This window comes from Neovison vison, chromosome 1 (assembly GCF_020171115.1).
Source record: "Neovison vison isolate M4711 chromosome 1, ASM_NN_V1, whole genome shotgun sequence".
Lineage (NCBI taxonomy): Eukaryota > Metazoa > Chordata > Mammalia > Carnivora > Mustelidae > Neogale > Neogale vison.
In genome coordinates, this window is record NC_058091.1 from 51,321,250 (window position 1) to 51,327,870 (window position 6,621).

The following is a 6,621-nucleotide window of genomic DNA, read 5'->3' on the forward strand; positions in this document are numbered from 1 at the left end:
GGTTATCAATAACTATCACATAGTACAACAGAGACAAAAATACAATTGATACAATTTCCCAATTCATTTCCTAATTCATGAGGGATAAAGATTATAAAAGGGCTCTATCTTTTATATTTGGTTTGTATAAGTTTCCATATATACAGAGCATGTTTAATTTTCATTCCAGAGTACAAATTCAATGAACAAATCCTCCTATTGGCTTTACCAAGAAAAATTAAAAACCTCTTTTAAACTGATGGAGAATACTGAATTATACAGCCTCTATTACAGACCGCAAAAAAGCTGGTACCAAGCATCTCATACCAAAAAAAAAAAAAAGACTACTTCTTTTCTAGGTGTACTATATATCAAATTACTCTTAAATATATCTCCTATAAAATTTCTTGTGTAAAGAAATCATAAGAAAATTGTTTCTGCTTTCAGAGAAAGAAGGAAAACTAGTTAATTAAAAATTTAATTTCTTTTGCATAAGTAAGATTTTGGTTTTCACTTTCTTCAAAGCAAACATAAAATAACTATATTTACATTCTGAGCATGTTCAACATTATCTTTTTGTCCTTTATTTTCTTAAGCACAATAGTCTTGTGTCGAAATTTTCCTCAGTTATTTTCAAGTCACAACATCTTCTCTTAGTATGAAATATGGCAATGAATAAATAATACAATATCTGATTTATAATACCCTTCAAGCTCTTTACTTCCAGCAAATTCTGGAATCCTGTTTTAAAAAGCCTGCACACCATAGTATATTTAACTAGATTTTACGTGTTTTATACCCCAACTCTCATTTCAAGTCTCTGTGAATTTAAACTGGAATTTTTTTTTTAAGATTATTTATTTATTTATTTGACAGAGAGAAATCACAAGTAGATGCAGAGGCGGCAGAGAGAGAGAGGGAAGCAGGCTCCCTGCTGAGCAGAGAGCCCGATGCGGGACTCGATCCCAGGACCCTGAGATCATGATTGAGCCAAAGGCAGCGGCCTAACCCACTGAGCCACCCAGGCGCCCCTATACTGGAATTTTATTAAGTAATTGATGTTGGTAGCTTCACTTTCAAATGGTATCCACATATGGTCCAAATAATGAAATAACAAAGTTCAGTGATTAAAGAAGTGTAATAACTTAGTATTAGTGATATTAATATTATATTAATAATGATAATTAACAATGTGTTATTAACCACTCAGTAAAAGACACATTCTTTTCAAGAATATATTGGCACAGAATAGACACATTAGACTGTAGACTTCAAAAAGCTGTTTATATTAAAACATGTTTCAAGCTAGAAGCACTTAACCCTAACTCATTCCTGTTGGAGGGGGAACTGTGACATGTTTCTGAATTTCTTACTATTAGAACTGAATTGCACTTACAGTGGAGTCCAGAGAAAGGAAGTGTATTTCTCAGAACGTATTCTTTTGCAAATAACAGAGACCCAACTCAAACAAGTTAAAGCAAAACCGAAATTTGCTGACATAACTGAAAATTTCCAGGGTTCCAGGTGTTCAAATCATGTTTCCATGTCTCCTCTTGCTCTCCTAAATTTGATTTCCTTCATGTGACTTCACTCTTGGCAAAGTTCTTCTCTTATAATGACATGTCTACTAGCCACTCCATGACAAAATTCTCATAACTTCACCCCACTGACAAAGTAAGAGCCTCCTTTCCCTTCCCCTATGATCTTCTATGAGATCAATGAGATCGTATCAATGAGATTATATCAATGAGATCGTATAATATCATATCAATGAGATCGTAACATATCAATGAGATCGTATAATAATTGTCTTTCTCTGACTTTTTCACTTAGCATAATTATTTTTATAAGTAACATAGTTCTAAGTCCACAAATTTTAGTGGTTACTCTGACACACATCAAATTTGAATTTAAGATCATTTAAAAATTGAAAATGATTTTATTTCATATATGCATATTTAATGAGGGAGAAGCTAAGTAATTACCTTGAGCATTTACTCCTAATTCTTAGTGACATTTTAAAAAGAAGAAAGTTGCTGATATGATAAATAGCTTGTATATGATCAAAATATTTTAGTCTGAATCTACTACCACCAACTATATGACTTGAGCAAGACACTTAGCTTTGAGGGACCTCATTTTTCCCAGGAGAGACCTGGATCATATAATTTCTGTCAATCTCTGGAACTCTAAAACTCTAATATCCTAAAAATAAGAATGTCTCTTATTTAATTTTCTCTTCGACAAAATGGGATTTAAATAGTTCTGATCAAATAGACATATATCATATTTAAAAACAAAAACAAAGTAAATGTGTAAAATGAGAAAAGTTTCTCCCAAACTTCCGATAATTTTTATCATCTTGAAGTCACCCCTGCTTGAAATTGTAGACAAATTTCATGTTTGGCTGCACTTCCCCTTGGTATCCAAAAATTTAAACTATATGACTTATGAATATAGTTCGAGTTTTTATTCTCAGATGCAGCTGAAAACAAACATAGGTCTAAACCATATACAAAATTCCAAAATTCAGGAGACACCGCCCCTTTTCTAAAGGTTTCAAGTTTAGACTGACAATCACTTACTTGTAACAAAGTGAACTTTTCTATGTACTCATAGAAAATGAAGCTTTTTTTCCTCAAACATCTCCATGGCTCATGTCAGGCACAAGCAAAGCATACTTAATAAACAATTTAAGTGGTCCATCATTGTTGGGGTTGATTTATCTCCCAAGTATGGATGAAAAATGTGAGAAAAATCAAGGTGAGAAGAGAATGGCCATCCTTTACTCATATTCTGGGCCTAGGATCAGTCTCAGTTCAAGCTCTGATTCTGTTCTTCGTATTTTTCATTATAAGGAAGGCTCTGGTGAAGTTATAATTTACTTATATGAACCTCACGAGACAAAGATTTTATAGAGCAGTAGTGTTCACTTATAGTTTTTCCAGACTTTTCCACATTCTTATGCAAATCAAATATTAAGGAGAAGTTGTTAACACAATTGGTTGATTTAAGATTGATTTCACAACTTTTATTCAATTCCTCCAGGGCTAAGTAACATATTAAGTTGTATTTCTAGGCAGGAAATGAATAGTCACAAAGTTTATATATTTCATACTTCAGTATTTTATAAATTTTGGGATCTATTTTAGATAAATTTAATACATTCAGTAAGTGGTTTTGTGATTATTTGCTCTCTTATTTCAGAAGTGTAAAGGAAAAAGTATAATATTCAGTTTTCTATACTTATACTATTTAAAAACATGAAAATTCATAATTTTTTGTGGAGACTGGTCAGGACAACAAAGATTACAATTTAATTTTCAATAATTATGTCACTTGTCTTAAATTTGCCTTTCAATTATTGCTGTCATTTAAAGATTTTTGGTTGTTATATTGATATAAAAATAATAATAATAATAGGGTGCATGGGTGGCTTAGTGAGTTAAGCGTCTGACTCTTGATTCCAGCTCAGGTCATGGTCTCAGGGTCCTGAGATTTGACCCTTCATCAGGCTCTGTGCTCAGCATGGAGTCTTCTTGAAATTCTCTCTCTCCCTCCACCTCTGCCCTTTCCCCTGCTCATACACTCTCTATCTCTTTCTAAAATAAATAAATATAATCTTTAAAAATGTAATCAGAAGACTATCCATAACTTTTGTGGGTTTCTCACAAACTTTAAAAAATCAGGTAAGATTAATGGCCTAAGTTTCAAGAAGTTTCACATGTACTTTGTGAAATGATTACTATAATCATGTTAATTAATGCATCAATCATGTCACATAGTTATCTTTGAGTTATACACCCATTAGAGTAGTGGTAGAAGGAAGAGAGTGATCAATTTTATATGAATGTCTTTAAGGAAGTATTTACTACAAGATGTTTATGTTGAGACTAGGATCATGAGTATCATATTTCAGAATTGGGAATACAAATTGCACAGGAAATAATTAACAGAGCAAGACAGACTTGCTTGCAAGACTGAGGTCCTGCTTGCAAATTTGTCCCTTGCCTGGGGTCTGGAAACTTAAATTTTAGGAGTGTTTCTGCCATGCTCTGATAAGAATGATTCATTATGTCTAAACTATCTATATAAATAATACAGCTGTTGCTGCATACTTGGTTTCCTTCTGGGAGTCTGGAAATTTGGTATGTGCTAGGGAGCTAGGCAGAGGGTGCCTACATAGCCAAGCCCCATTAAAAATCCTGGGCACTGAGTTTCTAAGGAGCTTCCCTGCTAGACATTTCACATTTATTGTTACAACTTATTGCTGGGAGAATTCAATGCATACTATGTGACTCCACGAAGAGGATCCTGAAAACTTGTGCCTGGTTTCCTCCAGATGTTACTCCTCAACCTTCTCCCTTGCTCCTATGTATTTGTATCCTTTAGTTGTAATAAATTACAACTGTATGATGTATGATTATTTCTATGAATCCTCCTAGCAAATCAGCCTCAGGGTAGTCTTGGAGAGACACAATACAGGATACATTTCTTGGAAGGTCAACTTTGGCAGAGAAAACAATAGAGGTCAGAGACAAGGACCACTTGTGAAAAAGGAAACACATTCTATTTTGGGAACTGAACCTAATTTTGAATGATTCTGCTAAGATGGGGAGGACAATTATACTTCAATTCTTATTTGACCAAGTCTTCTTCAAAGCTTCTTACTGAGAATGAGCACAGAAAGGTAGTAATAGTCCAACTGAAGTCATGGATCTGACTCGAACATTGCTGCTCCAAGAAAACTGTTCTGATTCCAACCAGTGAAAAATGGAATCTGTCCATGGTCTTATTTTTTCAAAATATGTATTCTAAAGTAAGATCCTTGAGAGGATTGTGTGTGTGTGTGTGTGTGTGTGTGTGTGAGAGAGAGAGAGAGAGAGAGAGAGAGAGAGATTTTTAAGATTATTTTATTTGCAAGACAGAGAGAGACAGAGAGAACATGAGCATGGAGGAGGGGGGAGATGCAGGGTCCCCGCTAAGCTGGGCTCTATCCTAGGACCTTGGGACCATGACCTGAACTGAAGGCAGACATTTAACTGACTAAGCCACACAGATGCCCAAGAAGTATTGTGTTTTATTTGTTTTTATTTTTCCTTAATGCAGTGGCTAGCATAGTGTTTTATTAATGGAAGACATTTAATAAATATATTTATGATACCTTATGAGATTATGAGCTTCTTACAAGATGAGACCATATTTTATTCATCTTTGTATCTCTGTAATCTAGTACTATATCTGGTTTACATTATCCATTCTTTCATTTCCAGGATATTTATTGAACATCTATAATGTGGCACACACAGTTCTAGGTGCTTATAATTAAATAACAAACAAGATAACGGGGCTAACAGTCACATGGGAGCTGAATAAATGCTTGTTGCATTCAGTGGTATTTATCATTCAGACTCTTGACTTCCCACATGCCTGACACTGTGAAAGCTGTCCCTATCTTTCTCCTATATTTTATTTGCCTTATTCCCTTATCTGTACACTGTAATTCTGGTTTTGAAACTGGACTAACTACTTCTACTCTCATCACTTAGATTTTTTCCCCTCAGAAATGGCATCAGCTCCTGGTCTAAAACAATTGTAACCAAAATACAGTTGGTATTGGAATATGACAATTACAAATTGTAATGTGTAATTTAGATGATGTGTTCCAACAAAGGCAGGAAGTTTTGTTTGTTTGGTTTTCTTCCATAGTCTCAGAACTCAGGACAGTACTTTCTCAATAAAAATTTGTTGAGCAAGTCAGTTGAATAAATAACCTTATATTAGAATCAAATGAAAGTTTTATCAATGAAATATTATTTAAAATTATGTTTTGAAAGATAATATTAGCCAGGATAGCCAAAACATGCAACACATAATGTGAAAGAAGCTGAAAACCTCAAGATGATTCTATAATGAAAGAATTTCCTGAAACGGGAGGCAGAGAATGTGGGCTCTGGGTGCTTTGTCATTAACTTGCAATAATAGGACTTTTGTCTGGTCATTTTAAATTTTGTGCACCTCCCTTTTCTTATCTGTGAATTGAAGATGTTGAAAGAGATTTCTACGTTCTCTTCTACATCAGTATTAAATCCATGTGGTTGTTTAAAAGGAATGATACCTGATGGGCCTTATGTATTTTTGTGTCATCCTCGCTCATGGGCCATGCTACTCTTCTCTGTATGGTTCTTATTTTAGTATATGTGCTGCCGAAGCGAACACCCTGATGGGAGTCACATATAACCTAATTTGACTGGCTCTGTAGACTATTTCCATCAGTTGCTGGTCATTTTCTCATATTCTAAATTTATTAATGTCTCAGACAGCGATGACAATGGTGATGGGTAGGCAAATATCATAGAAACAACAGTATCAACTTAAAGGAAAAACTCTTTCTAGCAGATGAAGCTTTATCAGAATATAAAATAAAATAGTTAGCTAGGGGATGAGTAAGTAGGGAACAAAATAAGATGATGCATTTTTATCTGTCTTTTACAGTGTATTTGAATTTAAGTGGTGAATAGCAGTAAGAAGGTTGAATTGATGTAGACTGATCCAGGAAGATGGATTTTCTTTTCTGGAAAATTTCTCATAGAATTTCACATGCTTCAGAGACATAAAATCTCTTATTATTTTTAATAGTAA

General features: G+C 34.0%; 1 non-coding gene across 1 annotated transcript; it reads right to left on the reverse strand.

Annotated features, from left to right (window-relative positions):
- Positions 1–6,091: 6,091 nt before the first annotated feature.
- On the reverse strand, positions 6,092–6,198 carry LOC122898025. The gene has a single exon (XR_006382781.1). It is a non-coding gene; the product is annotated as a U6 spliceosomal RNA (small nuclear RNA).
- Between the last annotated feature and the right edge of the window lie 423 nt (positions 6,199–6,621).